Here is a 23,440-nt window from a genome sequence, read left to right as displayed (position 1 = left end):
TTCACAGTTATGATTTCACATTTAATATTACTATTGACAACCCTCTTCCCCTCTCCCACTTGTCTGAAAACTCTATAAGGCCGGCCTCTAGCCCGTTTTTATATTACGTTGTTTTCGCTGGGCTTGGCACACCGCGAAACTCACATATAGTTGAATGATAGAGGGATAGCTGAATAAACTATGGTGTATCCATTACTATTCCTGAGAATACTCTCAGGAGTTAAAGGGATGTAGAACTATAAATTCTAATGAAAAGATCTCCGAGATACAGTTACTGAAAAAACGCCAAATAATGACTAAGTACCGTGAAGGAATATAAAAATGTAGATTTCACCCGGGGTGGGGTGTGTGTGTGTGTGTGAGTGAATGCAGAACAATAACTTTCAAGTAGAATCTGCAGTAATGATAGTTACTGGTTACCTGTCTAACCTGTGTGGAGCGAGAAGGGCACCTTCTCCAGAGTGAGGGAACCTAGTTTGGGGGTGGTAGTCAAAAGAGCTTTATCTATACTTTTAAAAATCCGCTTTATTGAGATATAATTTACATGCAACAAAATTCACCAATTCTAAGTGTACAATTCTATGAATTTTAACAAATGTATACAGTAGTGTAGCCAACACCATAATCATGATATTAATCATTTATATTACCCCCAAAAGTTCTCTCATACTCCTTTGTAGTCGTTCTCTTCCTTCACTTCAAGCTGCTGGCCAACCACTGATGTGCTGTCACTATAGACTTGCCCTTTCCAAAATTTCATGTAAATGGAATACTACAGTATGTAGTCAGTCTTCTGTGTGTGGCCTCTTTCTCCTAGCAGAATGATTTTGAGATTCATCCATGTTATAGCATGTACCAATACTTTGTTCTTTTTTATTGCTGAGTAATATTCCATTGTATGGATATACTACAATTTCTTTATCCATTCATCAATTGATGGCCCATTTGGGTTGTTTGAAGTTTTGGACTTTTATGAATAAAACTGTCTGAACATTTGAGTACAAGTGTCTGTGAATCTGTATTAATTTACTTTTACAAGAAGAATTTATTCATGCACTAATGTAATTTTAAAAATAATCTTTTAATTCAATGAATAAGTTCACCACTGTTTGACATTTATTCTTCCAGATTTTACTCTCTGAAATATTAACATCCCTATATAAATATTAATGGGATTTTATACTGCTAAGCAACTCCTTTTTCAATTTACTAATATACTGTGGCCATTTAAAAATATCAGTACTTACAGATTTAACTCATTCTTTTTAAGGGTTGCATTTCATTGTATGCATGTAAGATAACTTATTTAACTGATCTATCAAATTGTAAAACATGAATTTCTTTGATCAAAATTCCACTTTCAATAATTTATGGTACCAAAATTTCCCTCAAGTTTCCTACGTGATACTTGTAAGATGTTCAATGTTCATTACAGCACTGTAATGGAGAAAACTGGAAACATCATTTAAAATAAATAAATATATTTTTTTGGCCATGCAGCTTGTGGGATCTTAGTTCCCCAACCAGGAATTGAATCCATGCCCTCGGCAGTGAAAGCGTGGAGTCCTAACCACTGGATGGCCAGGGAATTCCCAAAACAAATATTTAAATACTCCTTTGTTTCTTTTCCTCACTGGTCACTAGTCCAGACATTCCAATTTTGCTTTTGCTTTGCTGCAATTTTATGAATTTACGACAGTAATAAATGAAGACAGTTATTAGACCCATTGCCAGGATAAAGATTTAATTTCTTTTCCTAATAGTGCTATCCTAGGCAATTCTGTAGTTGCTTATTCCAGCTGGTGCATTCTGCAGGATGGGGTTGAATAAGATAAGGAAAACCTGCAAAATTTCAAAAAGAGTAAACTTTATATTGTTGAAGGCCTACTGAGTAAAACTACGTTTGGTAGAACTACCCTTCAGAAACTGTCATTTCTCAGGAGTGACCCTGAGCAATCAAAACCAAAACCTTCTTTACTCAGGTGGATAAGGTAAAGTCACTTCACAGATTACAGTGGGTTTATTCTGCGCCCCCACTTTTTTTTTTTAATTTCCAAATGTTCCAATAATAACATTCTTAAGCAAGGTGAAATTAAATTTCAATTAAATATACAACATTTGAAGAACAGGGAAATGCAAAGGGTAAGCAACTGATTTTTGCACTCAGATTTTTAAACTCTTTAAAAGCAACTTAATAGACATGTTTATTAATTTCTGGTGTGCAACAAAATGCTATTTGATTTTGTAATAACTGAAGGTCTATGCAATTACCTGAGAGATCCACATATTTTCCCAGAATTTGACTTAAACGGAATTATAGACTATATCTCCCTTTTTGAGAAGAAAACTTCCTTTTCACTGGAAATACATATAAAGAGTTGCTTAGCAGTTGAATAACTTAAAATTGCATTTTGGAAGCTTGCTAGATAAAACAAAACATTCTTGTATCCTTTAAGTTTTTATGTCTGCTTTGAGTTTTTTTAGAATTCCTTAAAACAATGTTCACCTGATCTAAGGGTCTTCTTAAATTGATTTTCTAAATTTCTCAAGACAAATGAAATGGGTCCCGTTCCTCATAACTTCTTCCAAAATATAATCCATATGTTCTGCTTAGTTAAGCAAAACAGATGGAAAGAATCCTTATCTCCATCACTAGCCTCTAAAACCTAAACCAAAAAATCAAATGAAGATGTCAGGAATAGATTTTTCAGATTTCCCTTTAAGATTTGCTACACATCAAGAAGCTAATGGAGGTTACAAAACAGGATAATGGCCCACTGAAATATCTCCATTGTAAAGATAAGGATAATCAGAGTCAGAGAAGTTAAGTAACCTGCCCAAGGTATCACAGCTAGTAAGAACTGGGATAAGAACCCATTTCTTCTCATGTCAACACCCTTCACCATGGTACTACTGCCTTTTTTTTTTTTTCTTTTAAGTACACTTAAAAGCAAGGGTTCCCATATGGAACAAACAGAATGGAATACCTATTTTAATTAGTGTGAAGAAGCCTCCAAAAGATTTTGAAATTCCCAGATAGCCTCTTTGAAATACTTGTCATAAAAGGCTAATGAAAAATCAGGTACAAAAGGTATCTAAAACAATAACTAGGTCTAACCCATTACACCCTCCTAGGCTTCCTCATCAAAACATTGGCCCCCAAAATGATGTCTCAATTTCAATCAACTGGGACACTGGAAAAAACTATCCTCAAAAACCCTATGTCAATTCTTCAGCATCAACTTAAATGGCCTCATATGGGTCCCTCCCAGACTTGATGACTCTGAGGGATTTTCTGGCAAACTGCTATGTATTTCCTTAAACAGCCAAGGGGAAACAAAAATTAAAATTGATGAGGTTATTGAATACCACCAGAAATATTTATTGTTTGTCCTGGATGAAACCTGACAATATATTTGAAAGGATTTGATAACTTGGCCAAATGGGAGAAGCTGATATTCAGGGCCTCCTAGGAATTTTTTATGTCTTCTCTCCTAAGCTAAATACACTCAAAGGGAAAGAGGCATTCAAACAATAGGTGAATCGGTGTGTCAGTCCTTTTAATCCTAAAACCTCCCCGTTCATCTTAAAATACTTGTAGACATTGTGACATTAGAAACAGAACTGTCCTACAGATATACCCCAAAAATCCATCTTGTAAAAAACTTGGATACTTTGTGCCTTTGTGATATAGATTTTATACCCCCATTCTCTCTAGGACCTAAAAGCCATTCTTGGAGATGCAAACATCAGGGAGGTAATTCTTATCAAAAGGGGTAAAAATCATTAAAAAAAAAAAACTTTTGTGACTTTTACACAAATACTAGTAACTATAAGGTCTCTGTGTCTCTGTGCGTTTATATTTATACATGTTGTAAATGTGTGATATCCTCCACCTCTGGATGGTATTATCAAAATTAATTTGTAGGGACTTCCCTGGTGGCTCAGTGGTTAAGAATCCGCCTGCCAATGCAGGGGACAAGGGTTCAATCCCTGGCCTGGGAAGATCCCACATGCTGCAGAGCAACTGAGCCCGTGCACCACAACTACTGAGCCTGCACTCTAGGGCCTGGGAGCCACAAGTTCTGAGCCCTCGAGCCACAACCACTGAAGCCCGTGTACCCTAGAGCCTGGGCACCACAACTACTGGGCCCGCGCGCCTAGAGCCTGTGTGCTGCAACAAGAGAAGCCACCGCAAAGAGAAGCCCGCACACCGCAACGAAGAGTAATAAGCTCGCTGCAACTAGAGAAAACCCACAGGCAGCAACAAAGACCCAACACAGCCAAAAAAATAAATAATTTTTAAAACCGTAAAAAAAAAAAAAGAAAAAAGAAACCCTTATAAAAAAATTTGTGAAGTGCTCTATTTGATTGGCTTAAAAACAAACAAGTGCATATATATATATAAGTTAAGGATTGGGTATTCTAAAACTCAGAAATATAGAAACTAACCCAGATGTTTTTCAAGTTTGTGTGATCCAGGATAAATTAAAGCTAGTTTAAGTTCACTGGTGTAAAAATAGGCATGTTTCTAGAATTATCAGCATCAAGTATAAAATTTTTTATTTTACCTGGGTTAACTGGTCAGGTAGGCTCATGTTGCCTCTTTTAAAAAATGTGTCCGCAGGAAAGTAATCAAAGTATCAGTTAGGAGCAAGTCATAGATATAAGAGAAAATGTTTTTAGGTGAACTCTTTAGCAATAATTATATTTTATGTGTACTTAAAAAAATTTCCCAAATCTCTCTGGTAACTTGAAACTTTAAAGATTTTGCAAGTTAAATTAAATAATAGGGTTTATTGAATATCTGGATCATTTCCAAATGGGATAAAATACTGATACATTAATTGCTAAATATAGGTTCATCTACTTTTGGCTTCCTACTATAGAGAAACTAAATGAAAAGGAGAACATGCTTGTAGAAATAAAAGTTTCCAAGGGTTAAAAGTTATAATTAATGCATGTATTATAATTAAGACTACTGGAAATAGAGGAGACAGTTCTGTATGTAAGGACAGCATGATGTGTTTTTGGTTAAGAAGAGGTTTGAGGAATAAAGATGCAAATTTGTTGAAGGAAATGAGAGTAATTTTGTCTAAACTAGAACTTCTGGTTATTTCAGAAGACAGTGAGAGAGAATTTTACCTTGTGTAATCAAGCTGGATAAAACTGAATTATAAGGGTTTTTTAATTACGCTTTAAAATTAGTAGTGTACTTATGTAAAACTAAAACGAGGGCTTCCCTGGTGGCGCAGTGGTTGAGAGTACGCCTGCCGATGCAGGGGACACGGGGGTTCGTGCCCCAGTCCGGGAAGATCCCACATGCCGTGAAGTGGCTGGGCCCGTGAGCCATGGCTGCTGAGCCTGCGCGTCCAGAGCCTGTGCTTCACAACTGGAGAGGCCATAACAGTGAGAGGTCCACATACCAAAAAAAAAAAAAAAAAAAACTAAAACGATTTCATCTGTTAAAAGGACAATTTTTTTTTTATCATTTTGGCCAAATAGATAATTAAGTATTGTTTCATGATCTGTGATCCTATTTAGTCAAGTGTCCAAACTTTTGATATTCTTTGATAGCTGCCGCAAATCAAATGCTATATGAAGTCCTTTTGATCTCTAGTTAACTTTGGGATTTCTCAGGGGACCCTGAAATATCTCAAAGAATTTATTCTCTCATCTCATAAAAAGGGAGACGTTAAACTAATTTAGGCTTATTTGATATGTTAAATTACATTGTCAAATAAGTAACATTAAGCCTTGTTTGTTGTGTCTGTATAGGTATGTGTTAATAAGTGTTCCAGAAATTGTATGAAATTCCCGGAAGTCTTGATATGTCCTGGCATAATGTTGTCTGTCATCAAAATTGAGGCTCACACTAAAAGGACTGAACTTGAATATCAGGGAAATGCCCTAGCTTTTATGCAAAGGCAGTAGCAACAGAATCCGTAAAGACTGTGGTACCTGTGGATGACATCTATTCTACTTCTGGGAAAAAAAAAAAAAAAGACCCCTCATTGCCAGAGCTTTGCCATTCTGATATCCTTCCAACATGGCAACAGTCTGTTCCAGAAAGAGAGAAATTAAGATGGGTAAACAATGGCTGTAATTTAAACAGTCATGGCTATAGGAAACCCAAGACAGCCACTTGGTTCTTCCAGACTCTCTGGCAAACCCCAGTTTTCATTTTTTGCATTCCTTCTGCACAGGCCTCATCTCTTCCCTCTGGACCCTTTGAACACCTGCAGCTGGACTTCATTCAACTGCCACTTAGTATGGGTTATCAATACGTTTTTGTTATTGTATACATGTTTTTCAGATGGGCTGAAGCCTTCCTCTGCCATAAGGCTTGATGCCCTCACAGTGGCAAGGAAATTGTTAGACAATGGGTTTCCCACTTTGGGTAGACCTTTCACAATCTCCACTGATCAAGGTACCCATTTCATTGGGCAAGTCATATGAACCTTAATGAAAAACTGACAAACTTCTTGGAATTACCACTGTCCCTATATCACCCTCAATCATGAGGTAAGGTCAAGAGAACTAATGGAAATACTGGTTTCAAGCAGAGCAAGTATTAATTACATGGGACTGCATAAACTCAGGAGGATGCTCTAACATTTTGGATTTCCAGATTTAAGGAAATCTTTTCTCTGAAGCTATCTAGGACTTAATGGCAGTTTGGTAAAGTATACCTTTGTGAACAAAGATGAAACATTTACTTTTCTCCCTACCTGGTCCCTCCAGAATTCAGAATCTCTCAGTGAATATTCTTATTTTCATGACAATGTATTTATCTGCATAAGTTCAATAAGAATCTGTTCTCCTTCTCACACTGCACCCAAACCATATGAATATGAGGACTACAGAGAGAAGTCATATAAATGTAAGGAATGTGGGAGAGCCTTCAGTTACCACAAATCTGTTCCTATGAAAGGACTCACCCTGGAAAAACACTGTGAATGTAAGCAATGTGGAAAAGCCTTCAGTTAATACCAGTCTGTTCAAAGACATGAAAAGAGTCACACTGGGGAGAAACTCTATGAATGGAACAATGGGTAAAGCCTTCAATTGTTCCAATTATGTTAAGATAAATGAGAGAACTCATACTGGAGAGAAACCCTATGAATGCAAGGAATGTGGGAAAGCCTTCAGTTACTGCAGTACATTTTGAAGCCATGAAAGAACTCAGAATGGACAGAAATCTCTTGAATGTAGGCAAAGTGAGAAAGCCTTCAATTTGCCCAAATCCTTACAAAATCACGTGAGAATGAACACCAGGCAGAAACGATATAAATGTGAAAAACATGGGAAATTTTTCAATTTCAACAAATATCATCAAAGTCATATGTAAACTCCCACTGGAGAGAAATCCCACAAATACAAGTAATACTGGAAAGCCTGATGCAAATTAATTCACATATAGTGCTCCTGAAAATTCACAATATGAATGAAAGTTATCAGTTATATATATATATTTTTTAAGCAGTCCCTCATTCATAAAGTAATTCTGTGGAGCATGGATTCTGCTTGTTACTTTTACCAAGGTACACTGAATTGAGATGATTCTGTAAGTACTCTTAGCCCTAGTATGTAAGTTTAATAGGTCATGTTTTTTCATTAAATCAGTTAATAACATTTTTGTCTTTCCATTATGAAGTTTGCTGGATCCATGGGTAAATTGAAGTGTACTTTGAATATGCAAGTAGCTTCAATTTTTATATCATTAAAAAACTGTTTTCTAAGTAAGGGGTCATTGAAAAATGACACTCTGACATTTGTTGGACTTTTCCAACTGGCCTCCTGTGGGAGGTTCTGGATATCTTACGCATTATATATATTTCACCTTTCCTACAGGAAAAATTACACTTCGTTGGCCAGAAGAGCCTTTTTCCATTTTCCTTGCTAGTAAATAGTTGACATAAATTTGTTAAGTATACAAAGGTTGTTATATCATCACATGTGAAGTATTCTTTTCATTTTCTGCCTTTTGTTCTTTGTCCTTACTTCTAATTGGGATATGAATAACAGACTTTGCATTAACAAGGGGGACCTGTGATAGGACAATAAAATCTGGAGTTGGAGATTACCATTTCTGGATTGTATCCTGTCAATATAGGTAATGTTATGAAGTACATTTTCTAAAATCTACTGCTTTTATGGCTCCATGTTAGAATTCATGGAATCTATGGAAGAGGGAGGAAAATAACAGCTTTTGTTTTATTGAATAGCAAAGGAAATTTAAAAAAAAAAGAAAGAAAAAGAACCTGTTCTCCTTGTAAAAGGACACAATTACCAAGGCTTTCACTGGAATGTAATGTTTGAGAGAAACGTACATAGCCTCATATGACCAGACAGCTTCAAGGAACTGCTTGGAAAAATCAAGCTGTTATTTTGCTTACAAGGTTCTAGCAAAGCAATCTTACAAAAATACTTATATGGTCAATCACTGTTCTTGCTGCATGTATATAAATAATCAGGCCAAGTTTAATACATACAAATTTAGTTTTACTGTGATTATCTATAGTAAAAAAAATTGGAGTAATTATAGAGAGAAAAATTAAGTTTTTACCTTTGTAGATATTAGATTTTAGTGCTGTTAATTGTCACACCTCTATACTGGACTCCCCTGGCCTAAGGTATTGCCTGTGGTCTTGCTGACTGTTCATAATACCACTTTTGGGAAACATAAACTCACTCCACATGAGATAATCATGGGCAGACCAATGTCTATTGGTATACAACCTTCTGCTGATCCTTTGTAGTCCCATGCTAGTATGATCAGCTACTGTAAGTCTTTAATATCTTATTTTCAAGCCTATTACCAACAGGTTAAAGAAGCTTTCCCATATTCCAATTTAGGGAAACCTTGTTGGTCAGAGTCTGGAGCCTGGTGACTGGATATTCTGGAGGCATTATCAGAAAAAAACCACCCTCAAGCCCCACTGGAAGGAAACTTACCAACTGCTTCTGGCCACTTGCACTGCTGCAAAACTAGAAGGCAATAAGCCTTGTATACATATATCATAGCTAAAGGAGGCTCCAACTGACATCTGGGCCTGTATGAACACTGGAGACCTCCAAATCAAGTTGACAAGGATAAGAAGTAGTGGACATCGATGTAGACTGCTTCCATCCAAGACGCCAGATCAAGACTCCCCATTTCAGCTAAACACAAAATCTTTTCTTCTCTTTCCTTTATTCTGGCACTGACTTGGAAAGATAATGCCATCAGCCACATCTTCCAGGCCATTGCTAAGGAAGGTAATCTCTAGAATTTAGAACAACTTTTTATTGCAAGCTAGGAAAAAATCTAACCAACCCCGGCCTTAAATGGGCAAATGCAACAATTCTTGCAGATGAATCCATTAACAATGCCACCTTAGTGGACAGGATTTATTTTTTGGTGGTTATCATTCTCCTTGGGCATATGAATGCCTAGATGGCTGGTGCACAGCTGGGCAATGCTTCCTAAGTTACCTAACTGTGACCCTAACTGTTCTCAAAAGGGCCTACCAGGAGGCATTTATGATTCAGGATTTGCTTCCCTTGGCAGGTCCCTACTTCCCTGGTTAGGAATAAATACAAATGAGGCTATGATCAGGAACCTTTCCTTAACTCTTGAAAGTACAGCAGGATCCACTGCTAAGCAATAGCCTCCCAGCAAAGATCCTTGGACTTTCTTGGGGGGGTTGAAATTCAGTTACGTATTAAGCAAGACACTTGGCTTAAGAAGATGACTCTGAATGGGGTCTTTCTTTGATTGGTTTGGGTCTTGGAGACCATAGCTTCAAAGTCCACTCCAAACACTGGAAATTATCCTGCTTATTATAATCATAGTAATCCCCCTGGTGCTTTGTATCCTCTCAAAAGCTTTAAATGCATGTTTGCAGCCACTAACCACCATGCAAATGATCACCCTAAGACTAGAACAACAGAAAAGAAGCAAAGAGAGTAACCAATTTAAGGATTATGAACCATGACTTGTGAATGTCACAGGGCTTAAGGAAAAATGTCATGACCTAGGGATGCAGAGAGTGACCTATGGCAGCTGAGAGTGGCACTAATGCCTTAATTTTTTATCACATCTCATTTATGCTGAGAGTTTGATCAGAAGGGGGAAATTGTTAAAGAAGAAGCAGACCCAAAATGGAGTCATTTGCTTCCCCTTACCCACTACGGCAAACCAGGACTTAATTGCTGTTCCAACTCCTCCCAGAAATGACCTTTTGTTTAACAATGGTTAAAGAAATTATTAGGTAGCATGAAGCTGAATGTCTAAGACTGCTATGTACCATAACAACATCAACATCATTTTTTATTTCAGAAAACCTTCTTCCCCTTACCCAAATCTCCATCTATCCTGACTGTATAAATATTTCAAATGTCTCATAATTACTCACATATCTTCCATGCTACAAAACAGAAATGAATTTACTCAAAAAAATTTTTCCTCCAAAAATTAGATTTACTGACTCATGTCTTCATGGTAAATGACGGTTGATAGTGAAACAATCATCTAACATTAAATTCAAATATCTGTATGGTTCTCAAATTTTAACAAGCATCAGGATTCCTTACAGGGATTGTTAAAACCAGATTGCTGGGACTCTCACTTCTAGTCAAGATAAAGTAACAAAGACCAGATATACCCCCTCACCTAAAATAATTTTTTAAAAAACAGACAAAATTTATTAAACAATAGTTTTCAAGACCCTGGACACCAGGCAATGAAAGACAATGATTCCTGAAAGACAGAAAACAAATGCAGTAAGGCCTGAATCTGAGACTGCCCCTGCTTACTGCCTTGAGAGTGTTTCCAGGCCATAGCACAGAAAGGGGAACAGAGGGGTAGGCTGGTGAACTCCTTGAGCTGAAAGTCTGAGGAAACCAAACTTTAGGGCAGAATGCCAGAGAGGAGAGAGCAAAGAAAGAAAAACACCTTGTATAGAAAGAGATCTACAGAAGGTTCCCCTAGAATATTCAGCCGAGTACCGGTAAGTACATGCATGTGCAGAAACGACCAAAAAGCCAAAGACTCATCAAAGGATTAAAGAGAACAGTGCCTGTTCCCATCAGCAAGACTGAAAAAACTCATAATTCATGGGATAGTGAGTAGGATACTCAAGAAGGTCTCCCCTCAGTAGTGAAGAATAATTAGTTCTATATTGAGCACTACTTCGAACCTACCTAACAAGTCATAAAAGACCTGAGAGGACCAAATTGTTTGCAAATATCTTAATTGCACCCTAGAACAAAGCTCAAGAAATTTTTAAGAATACAAAAATATCCAACGTCTAACAAGGTAAAATTCTGGCATCTAACCTAAGATTATTATTATGATTATTATTTTTTTTTTTTGCAGTATGCGGGCCTCTCACTGTTGTGGTCTCTCCCATTGCAGAGCACAGGCTCTGGACGTGCAGGCTCAGCGGCCATGGCTCACGGGCCCAGCCACTCCGCGGCACGTGGGATCCTCCCGGACCGGGGCACGAACCCGCGTCCCCTGCATCGGCAGGTGGACTCTCAACCACTGAACCACCAGGGAAGCCCAAGATTATTATTTTTTTAATATTTATTTATTTTATTTTATTATTTATTTTCTTTATTTTTTTGGCTGCATCAGGTCTTAGCTGCGGCACTCAGGATCTTCGTTGAGGCACATGGGAGCTTTTCGTTGCGGCACATGGACTTCTCTCTAGTTGCGGCGCATGGGCTCCAGAGTCTGTGGGCTCTGTAGTTTGCAGCATGCAGGCTCTCTCGTTGAGGCACGTGAGCTCAGTAGTTGTGGCGCGTGAGGGCTTAATTGCCCTGTGGCATGTGGGATCTTAGTTCCCTCACCAGGGACTGAACCCGCGTCCCCTACATTGGAAGGTGGATTCTTTACCACTGGACCACCGGGGAAGTCCCTAACCTAAGATTATTGAGTATACAAAGAAGCAGGAACACATGACCCATAATAATGAGGTAGTCCATCGAAATGAACTCAGAACTGAGAGAGATGTTATCTTTTTTTTTTTTTTTTTTTTTGTGGTACGCGGGCCTCTCACTGTTGTGGCCTCTCCCGTTGTGGAGCACAGGCTCCGGACGCGCAGGCTCAGCGGCCGTGGCTCACGGGCCTAGCTGCTCTGCGGCATGTGGGATCTTCACAGACCGGGGCACGAACCCGTGTCCCCTGCATCGGCAGGCGGATTCTCAACCACTGCGCCACCAGGGAAGCCCGAGAGAGATGTTATCTTAAATAAGTACAGGACTTCCCTGGTGGCATAGTGGTTAAGAATCTGCCTCCCAATGCAGGGAACATGGGTTCAAGCCCTGGTCCGGGAAGATCCCACATGCCATGGAGCAACTAAGTCTGTGCGCCACAACTACTGAGCCTGCGCTCTAGAGCCCACGAGCCACAACTACTGAAGCCCACGTGCCTAGAGCCCATGCTCTGCAACAAGAGAAGCCACCGCAATGAGAAGCCTGCGCGCCGCAACAAAGAGTAGTCCCCCCTTGCCACAACTAGAGAAAGCCTGCGCACAGCAACGAAGACCCAACGCAGCCAAACATAAATAAATTCTTTTTTAAAAGTACAGACATGAAAGACAAAAGAAAGACATAAATCAAGCTTCTAGAAATAAAAACTACCATGTCTGAGAAGAAAAATACACTAGATAGTTAACAGCAGATTAGACAATACAAAAGAGAAGGCTAACTTAAAGCCATAGCAATACAAAAGTATCCAAAATGAAATACAGATAGATGAGTAAAACAAAAACATGAAAAGCATCAGTAAGCTGTAGGACAACCTCAAGCAGCCTAATATGTGAGTAACTGATGTCCCTGAAAGAAGGGAAGGGAGACAGAAAAAATACTTGAAGAAATAATGACCGAAAGTTTTCCAAATTTGATTACAACTATAAAACCACATATTCAAGAAGCTCAACTGACACTGTACAAGAAACCTGAATAAAACTACATCAAAGCCTATCATTATCAAATAACTCAAAACCAGTGACAAAGAGAAAATCTTAAAAGTAGCAAGAGAAAAAGAGACTTACTAGCTACATAGGAACATACATAAAGATGACATATTTCTCACTGGAAATAATGCAAGAAGGAAGACAGTGGAGCAGCATTTTAAAATACTAGAAGGCAAAAAGAACAGCCTAGAAATCTATATGCAGCAAAAAAATATCATTTAAAAAGAAGGTAAAATAAAGATATTTCCAGACACACGAAAGTTGAAAGAATTCATCAACAGCAAATCTGCACTACAAGAAACGTTAAAGGAAGTTCTTCAGGCAGAAGGATAATGATACCATAAAGAGCTACACAAAGGAATAAAGAGCACCAGAAAAGGTTAAGTATAAGAGTATACATGTAAGAATTTGTTTTCTTACTATTTAAAACTTAAAAAAAATAATGAACTATATTTAAACAAAACTAACAATAATGTATTGTGGTATTTATAACTTATGTAAAAGTAAAATCCATGAATAATAATATTACAAGGGCTGGAAGGAGCCAAACAGAAGTACACTATTATAATGTTCTATACATCAAGTGGCATAATATCACTTGAGGGGGAACTGATAAGTTACAAATGTGTGCTGTAAATCTTAAAGCAACTACACTAAAATAATAAAACAAAGAGTTATACTTAATAATCCCACAAAGGAGATAAAACGAGATCATAAATATTCCAGTAATTCAAAAGAAGTCAGAAAAAAAAAGAAAAGGGGAATAAGAGCAGATAATACAAACAGAAAACAAATAGCAAGATAATAAATTCAAATGTATTTTTTGTAACCATAGCAATAATCACAGTAATTGTAAATGATATAAATTATACCAATTAAAAGGCAAAATTTGTGAAATTGGATAAAAAAGCAAGAATTAGGGAATTCCCTGGCAGTCCTGTTTAGGACTTGACACTTTCATTGCAGTGGGCCTGGGTTCGATCCCTGGTCAGGGAACTATAAGACCCCACAAGGCATTCAGCGTGGTCAGAAAAAAAAAAAAAAAAAAGCAAGAGTTATGTTACCTACAAAAGTATTTTATTTTATTGAAGAGCTGGCTCTTTTTAAAAAATATTTATTTATTTATTTATTTTGGCTGCACCAGGTCTTAGTTGTGGCACGAAGACTCCTTAGTTGAGGTATGCAGGCTTTTTTTTTTTTAATAAATTTATTTTATCTATTTCTTTTTGGTTGCGTTGGGTCTTCATTGCTGCGTGCAGGCTTTCTCTAGCTGCAGTGAGTGGGGGCTACTCTTCGTTGCGCTGTGTGGGCTTCTCATTGTGGTGGTCTCTCCTGTTGTGGAGCACGGGCTCCAGGCGTGTAGGCTTCAGTAGTTGTGGCATGCGGGCTCAGTAGTTGTGGCTTGCGGGCTCTAGAGTACAGGCTCAGTAGTTGTGGCACACGGGCTTAGCTGCTCCGCGGCATGTGGGATCCTCCTGGACCAGGGCTCGAACCTGTGTCCCCTGCATTGGCGGGCAGATTCCCAACCACTGTGCCACCAGGGAAGCCCCCATGCGGACTTCTTAGTTGCGGCATGTGGACTCTTAGTTGCAGCATGTGGACTTTTTTTTTTTTTTTTGCGGTACGCAGGCCTCTCACTGTTGTGGCCTCTCCCCTTGCGGAGCACAGGCTCCGGACGCGCAGGCTCAGTGGCCATGGCTCACGGGCCCAGCCGCTCCGCGGCATGTGGGATCTTCCCGGACCGGGGCACGAACCCGTGTCCCCTGCATCGGCATGTGGATTCTCAACCACTGCGCCACCAGGGAAGCCCATGTGGACTTCTTAGTTGCGGCATGCGAACTCTTTGTTGTGGCATCCATGCGGGATCTAGTTCCCCAACCAGGTATCGAACCCGGGCCCTCTGCATTGGGAGTGCAGAGACTTACTCCCTGGACCACCAGGGAAGACCCTACGAAAGTATTTCAAATGCAAAAATACAAGTAGGTAAAAGTATGGAAAAGATATATCATGCTAACAATAGTCATAAGAAACCTGGAATTCTATTAATATCAGACTAGATTTCCGAGCAAAGTATACACAAATCTACAATTATGGTCAAGAGATTTCAACAGCCCTCTCTTAATAACTGACAGAACAAGAAGGCAGAAAATCAGCAAGGACGTGAACAACACTATGAACAAACTTGATCTAACTGACATTTATATAACACTCTACCCAACAACAGCAAAATACACGTTGTTCTCAAGTGTACCCAGAACATTTACAAAGATAAACCATATTCTGGACCATAAAACGAATCTTAAAAATTTAAAAGGACTCAGATCATATGAAGTATGTTCTCAGACCACATTAAATGAAATTTGAAATCAAGAACAAAAAGATTTTTAGAAAATCTATAAATATTTAAAAAGGAAATAACACTTCTAAATAACCCATGGATCAAAGAAATCCTAAAGGAAATTATAAGGTATTTTGAACTGAATGAACATAAATATAGAACATAACAGAATTTATGGGATGCCACTAAAGCAGTACTTAGGGGAAACTGTATAGCACTAAAAACCTATATTAGAGAAAAGAAAAGGTCTCAGATCAATGACCTCAGCTTCTACCTTGAGAAACTAAAAAAAAAAAGAAGACCAAATTAAAACCAAAGTAAGCAGAAGAAAGGAAAGACAAAAGTAAGAATCAATGAAATGGAAAACAGAACAACAGAAAATCAATATAACCAAAATCTGGTTCTTTAAGAAGATGAATAAAATTCATAAACCTCCAGTATCAGGAATGAGAAAAGTTACATCACTATAGTTTCTACAGATAATAAAAGAATAACAAGGGAATATTATGAACAATTTTATTCCCTTAAATGCCACCACTTAGATGAAACGGACACAGTTCTTGAAAAACACAAAATACCAAAGCTCACTCAAGAAGAAATAGATAACCTTAACAGCCTGGTATCTTTTTAAAAGTTGAAAATGTAAACACCTTCCCACCAACCATCATTTAAGGAAGAAATAACACCATTTTGACACAAAGTCTTCCAACTCACTCCATGAGGCCTGATACCAAAACCAGACAGTCATTACAAAAAGACTATAACCCAATACTGCTCATGAACACAGATGCAAAAATTCTAAACAAAAATTTAGCAAATCAAATCCAAAACTATATTAAAAGGATAACATATCAAGGCTAAGTGGGGTTTAATCCCAGTAATACAGTTGGTTTAACATTCAAAAGTTGATCAGTGTTAACAAACCAATCATATTCACAAAATGAAAACAAAACAAAACCATATAATCATCTTGATAGATTCAGAAAAAGCATTTAACAAAATCCAGAGTCCATTCCTGATAAAAACTCAGCAAACTAGGAATAGAAGAGGACTTCATAAACTTGATAAAGGACATCTACAAAAAACCTACAGCTAATATCAGACCTAATGATAAAAGTCTGAATGCTTTCCTTTAACATCAGGAATAAGACAGATGTCTAGTCTCATATATGTTATTCAACATTCCATTGGAGGTTCCAGCCAGTGAAATCAGGCAAGAAAAATAAACAAAAGTCATCCATATTGGAAAGGAGAAGTAAAACAGTCTTTATTCATAGATGGCATGATCTTCTATGTAAAAAAATATGATGGAATATGCCAAAATAAAGCTACTAGATCTAATAAATGAGTTTAGTAAGGTAGTGGGATACAACATCAATATACAAAAATCAACTATATATTAGAATTTTGAACTGAACTTTTTAATGAAAATTGAAAACTGAATTTTATAAAGTGATATCATTTACAACAATATCAAACATATGATACGCATATGGGTAACTCTGACAGAAGATGTGAAAGATTTGTACCTTGAAAACTATAAAATACTGCTAAGAAATTAGAGAAGACATAAATAAATGGAGAGATATATTTTGTTCATAGATCAGAGACAATATTAAGATGTTACTTCTCCCCCAATTTACAATTCCAATCACCAGCAGTAATTTGTGTAGAAATTCATAAATTTCTGCTTCTTCAAAAGACCTGTGGGCTTCCCTGGTGGCACAGTGGTTGAGAGTCCGCCTGCCGATGCAGGGGACACGAGTTCGTGCCCTGGTCCGGGAAGGTCCCACATGCCGCGGAGCGGCTAGGCCCGTGAGCCATGGCCGCTGAGCCTGCGCGTCCGGAGCCTGTGCTCCACAACAGGAAAGGCCACAACAGTGAGAGGCCCGCGTACCTCAAAAAAAAAAAAAACCTGTTATGAAAATGAAAAAAGGCATAAACTTTGGAGAAAAATTTTGTAGACCGTATATCTGAAAAAGAATTTGCATCAAGAGTATATAGAGAGCTTCCCTGGTGGCGCAGTGGTTTAGAATCTGCCTGACAATGCAGGGGACATGGGTTCGAGCTCTGGCCTGGGAAGAGCCCACATGTTGCGGAGCAACTAAACCCGTGCACCACAACTACTGAGCCTGTACTCTAGAGCTCTCGAGCCACAGCTACTGAGCTCACGTGCCACAACTACTGAAGCCTGTGCGCCTAGAGCCCATGCTCCACAACAGGAGAAACCACTGCAATGAGAAGCCCACGCACTGCAACAAAGAGTAGCCCCCGCTCACCGCAACTAGAGAAAGCCTGCACACAGCAACAAAGACCCAATGCAGCCAAAAAATAAATAAATAAATTTATTTTAAAAAAGAAAAAAGTATAGAGAACTCTCAAAATTCAACCACTAGAATTTAAACAACTCAGTCTTTAAAAAGAGCAAAGATTTTAACAGACACTTTACCAAAGAACATATACAGATGACTAATGGAAAGCACATGGAAAGATGTTCAACATCACAGGTCATTAGGGAAATGCAACTTACAATCCCAGTGGGACAACAATACAAGCATATTAGAATGGCTAAATTTAAAAAGACTGGGCAGGGAATTCTCTGGTGGTCCAGTGGTTAGGGCTCCATGCTTCCACTGCAGGGGGCACAGGTTTGATCCCTGGTCGGGGAACTAAGATCCTGCAAACTACACAGCATGGCAAAAAAAAAAAAAAAAAGGCTGCACATACCAAGTGTTGAGTAGGATGTGCAGAAACTGAAACTCTCATACACAGTTGGTGGAAACAAATTAGTACAACCACTCTGAAAAACAGTTTGGCAATTTCTTAAAAAGTTAAACATTCACCTACCATATGATTCAGCTATCACACGCACTATCACTCCTAGTATTTACCCAAGATAAAAGGATATACATGTCCATACAAAGACTTGTACATGAGTGTTCATAGCAGCTTTATTTGTAATAGACAGAAACTAGAAATGACCCAAATGTTCATCAACAGGTGATTGGATAAGAAATTTGTGTTATAGCCATATAATGGAATACCACTGAGCAATAAAAAGAATCAACTATTTGAACATGCAGTATGAACGAATCTCAAAATCATTATGCTGAGTGAAAGAAGTCAGATCACCCTCTGCACTGGGAGCCACTTTCCTGCCACAGCCCCTTACTCCCCTCCCTGGTGAGGAGTACCTCTGAGCTGCTGGGCCGACCACTGTCTGCAGTAGTGACGAAACAACTGCAGATGCTGACAGATGAGAGCCTCAGCAGCTTGGCAGCCCCAGGGTTCTTGACCTCCCTTATCCCTAGGCATAGCTTCCAAACCAGTGCCATTTTAGGGACACTGACACAGCAGCCACGTTCACTGGGGCTGGGGCTGCCACAGTTGGGGTGGCTGGGACTGGCACCGTGTTTGGGAGCCTCATCCTTGGTTATGCCAGGAACTCTTCTCTGATGCAACAGCTCTCCTCCTATGCCGTTCTGGGCTTTGCCCTCTTGGAGGCCATGGGACTCTTTTCCCTGACGGTAGTCTTTTCCATTCTCTTTGCCATGTTAAGGAGTCCTCTCTAACTCCCATAGTTCTTTCTACCGTATCTAATTGGCCCTGTATGTTCCTTTTCCTACACATCCCCAGGCAGCCTGGGGAAAGTGATTGGCTCAGGGTTCGACAGAGGGAAGACAAATAAATACTGTGTTAAGATGTTAAAAGAGGAAAGAAAAAAAGCCAGATCAAAAAAAGAAGTACATACTGTGTGTAAAACCTAGAAAATACAAACTAATCTACAGTGACAGAACACAGATCAGTGGCTGTTTGGAAAGGGGAGGCAGGATGGAGTGCAAAGGAACATAAGAAGATTTTGGGGGGTGACAAGACATGTTCCTATCTTGACTGTGCTGATGGTTCTATGGGTGTATTCAAATGTCCAAACTTATCAAATTGTACACTTTGTGTTCAATTTATTGTATGTCAATTACACCTCAGTAAAGCTGTTTTTTAAAAACACAAATTTCTGGATTCTATCACCAGAGCCTTTGGCTGTAAAAATATTTACCCATTTCGTTCGATCAAAATCAATCATTTTGATAGCTTCCTCCTGAAGTCTAAATATCCACTCACTTAATAGCAAGTATGATAACTTGGGAACATAAAGTTACTGTTTTTCAAAATTATCTCAATATAGAAGCAATTTATACTACAAAGTATTCATCCTGGTGGATATGGAAAAACATGAGGGATAGTAAAAAAAAATAAATAAAGGATTTATGAAGTTTAGCTTTCTAATGGCTAAGCAGAAATAGTATGATGACAAAGAAAATGGGGAGGCAAAAATAAACAGAAAAGCCAATGCACCTATGGTCATCTAATCTATGACAAAGGAGGCAAGAATATACAATGGAGAAAAGACAGTCTGTTCAATAAGTGGTGCTGGGAAAACTGGACAACTACATGTAAAAGAATGAAATAGAACATTCTCTAATACCATACACAAAAATAAACTCAAAATGGATTAAAGACCTAAATGTAAGGCCAGACACTATCAAACTCTTAGAGGAAAACATAGGAAGAACACTCTTTGACATAAATCACAGCAAGATCTTTTTTGACCCACCTCTTAGAGTAATGTAAATAAAAACAAAAATAAACAAATGGGACCTAATGAAACTTCAAAGCTTTTGCACAGCAAAGGAAACCATAAACAAGATGAAAAGACAACCCTCAGAATGGGAGAAAATATTTGCAAACGGAGCAACTGACAAAGGATTAATCTCCAAAATATACAAGCAGCTCATGCAGCTCAATATCAGAAAAACAAACAACCCAATCCAAAAATGGGCAGAAGACGTAAACAGACATTTCTCCAAAGAAGATATACAGATTGCCAACAAACATATGAAAGGATGCTCAACATCACCAATCATTAGAGAAATGCAAATCAAAACAACAATGAGGTATCACCTCACACTGGTCAGAATGGCCATCACCAAAAAAGCTACAAACAATAAATGCTGGAGAGGGTGTGGAGAAAAGGGAACCCTCTTGCACTGTTGGTGGGAATGTAAATTGATACAGCCACTATGGAGAACAGTATGGAGGTTCCTTAAAAAACTAAAAATAGAGCTACCATATGATCCAGCAATCCTACTCCTGGGCACATATCAGGAGAAAACCATAATTCAAAAAGATACCTGCACTCCAATGTTCACTGCAGCACTATTTACAACAGCCAGGACATGGAAGCAATCTAAATGTCCATTGATGGATGAATGGATAAAGATGTGGTACATACCTTCTTTGGAAGATTACTGGAATATAACTCATCCATAAAAAAGAACGAAATAATGTCACTTGCAGCAACATGAATGGACCTAGAGACTGTTATACTGAGTGAAGTCAGACAGAGAAAGACAAATATCATATGATATCACTTATATGTGGAATCTAAAAAATGGTACAAATGAACTTATTTACAAAACAGAAATAGAGTCACAGACATAGAAAACAAATTTATGGTTACCAAGGGGGGAAAAGGGGGAGGGATAAACTGGGAGATTGGGATTGACATACACACGACTATATATAAAATAGGTAACTAATAAGAACCTACTGTATAGCACAGGGAGCTCTACTCAATATTCTGTAATGACCTATATAGGAAAACAATCTAAAAAAGAGTAGATATATGTATATGTACAACTGATTCACTTTGCTGTACAGCAGAAACTAACACGACATTGTAAATCAACTATACTCCAATAAAACTTTTTAAAAAATTTAAACAGAACCCAAGCCTAGTGTTAACACTAGTAAAACAGAATGAAACCTATGATAATTAGACAACAATAATCTTAATTTGAAGAAAGGCATAGCGTGGTATTCAAGTAATGGGTAACAGAGAAAGGCTGGCGTTCAAAAGTCCAGAAATAACACTGGAGAGTAGGATATAGCAGAATTCTACTGCCATCTTTTTTTTCTCAACATTTGTGCATAATGAGATAGGCAATGTTATAACTGCAAAATAAATGTCATAAACCTATTTCATTAACTAATCATCAACCTTAAACCTGCTTTTCTAAAAACTGGTTAGATGTGGGATATATTTTAGCAATCATGATTTTGTACCTTGTATCAAATGCTTTATCTATTTCAAAAAAACAAAGAAAATTCTCGGAGCTCTATTAACAAATGCTAATTTCTATTGATATAATAATAAATACCATAATTCAACCAAGTCATAGATGGCATATAAGTACCGTATCTTCAATATATGAAGGGATATCAAGTTATTAGTGATAATTTAGTCATTATTATGAGTTAACATATTTTGTTATTTAAATGACATTCATTCATAATTAGAGAAGCTTTTTGCCTTCTTCAACTATCTATTTTTAAAGGACTAATATTAGAAAGTTAGTAGTTAAAAATTTTCCCCCAAGTTATGCTAAAAGAAGAAAGTAAAATTCAGGTATATAAAAACAAGTGAGTTAAGTTATGGGCAAGTGAAAACAAAAGGACAAATTTTAATGGCATCTCTTCTAAATGTACCAATATATTTTACAGTATACTTTGAAGGATATTACCCAGTAACTTCAAAAAGGAGTAACATCCATTATATTTTATTATTAAAAAATAAATTAAAATCTAAAGAACAGTATTATATACTAGCTACTTTCAAAAAAGAAGAGGAAGAAATAAAAGTAATTTGAGATTTAAGGTTAGAAAAGAAAAGGTAGCAAGCGGAGAATCTAATAATACCTAGATTATTAAGCTAAAATTTTTTCATCAGAACATTTCACAAAAATCAAGACACTGGTAGGAAGGATATGAAATCACTTAATTCTGTCTGTTAATAAAATGGACTATTCATCTGTTCATAATGAAGTAAACAGAGGAAGGTTTTCATTTAAATTTTAAAAATAAGTTAGAAACTAAAAGGAATCCCATAATGCAAAGGTTTCACTTACTCTGCATATTTTCAAGCATTCCAATCTTACTCAGAAATAATACAAGATATCCAAGGGCTTTAAAATCCAAGGCCTTTAATTAGGTTTTCAGTAATGACCATAAATGCCTTCTCAAAACCCCTTTCAGTGAAAACAGAAGGCACTAGGCATTACATAACACCCTGAAAGCAGTGATTCCTTCTGATGCTGGTGAAGATACACATTAAATGGCAGGTTTTAGATCTTAATGTCTCCTCTGGGAAAAAAAAAAAAAAAGACAGCTCTGAAAATCACACAAAAAATTAAAGTTACCAGTCTTTCTCAGGTTCCCAATGCAATTTTAAGTTATTTTTACAAGTACATAATTTGAAATTAATAGATAAACCCGGTAAGTATGATATGGTTTTCAACATGTGTTAGGTTTTTTGTTAAGTATAGTAAATATGAAGATACCATTATTATGCTAATTGGCATCCTTTGCTTCTCTTTAGCTGTGCAAAATAAAGTTGAAATGATACATCCTGTAGTGGTATAATTTAAAAGATCCTTGATATGACACTAACAATTTTCAAACTCTGGTCACAAACTACGTATAAATTGTTAGATTATTAAAATACACCTTTTTGAAAAATAATAAGATGACCATTTATACCTAAATAAGGTTTCCCAGGAAGATATGAAATACTTTAGCATATAAAAGTAGTTGCCCCTTTTCCATGAGGACAACTGTTGTTTCACAAAATAACTCATGTGATTCAAGGCAAATGATTTCTTTCAAATGCCACATTCTCTCCATGACTTTGAGGTATGCTTCAAGAGACTTGTATCCATGAGAAAAGGGCACATTTGGATAGAAGACCACAGTTACAAACACCAAGGACCCTTTCTTAGGTCAGGAGTGCCCTTAAGAGTTACATTAACAGAGAATAAGAGATAGCTCCTGAAGCCATTTCTTTTACAACCTACAACTAAATTTGGATATGTAAAGGGTAATTCAAGACACAGCTATTTACATATGTGCTATGTCATGTGTGCCTATTTTAAACAGTGGCTTCTTCAGGACACTCCTATTCAAACACTAACGAAAGAACCTTATTCTACCAAACCACAATCTTCTATTTTTGGCAAGGTAGTATAGTGTAAACAAAACAAAACAGAAACAAACAAAAACAACAATGACAAAAAACTAGCTA

The 23,440-nt window shown here is 37.5% G+C and overlaps 1 pseudogene across 1 annotated transcript; it reads left to right on the top strand.

The window, feature by feature from the left end:
• Positions 1-10,904: 10,904 nt before the first annotated feature.
• LOC307058877 (ATP synthase F(0) complex subunit C2, mitochondrial-like) lies at positions 10,905-18,875 on the top strand (annotated as a pseudogene). Its single transcript has 2 exons — positions 10,905-10,994; positions 18,424-18,875. The product of its transcript is annotated as an ATP synthase F(0) complex subunit C2, mitochondrial-like (transcript).
• Positions 18,876-23,440: the final 4,565 nt, after the last annotated feature.

The sequence above is a fragment of the Hyperoodon ampullatus genome, assembly GCF_949752795.1.
Source record: "Hyperoodon ampullatus genome assembly, chromosome: 10".
NCBI classification, from domain to species: Eukaryota; Metazoa; Chordata; class Mammalia; order Artiodactyla; family Ziphiidae; genus Hyperoodon; species Hyperoodon ampullatus.
The sequence above is the reverse complement of the archived record's forward strand: the minus strand, read 5'-3'. Positions and strand labels throughout refer to the sequence as shown.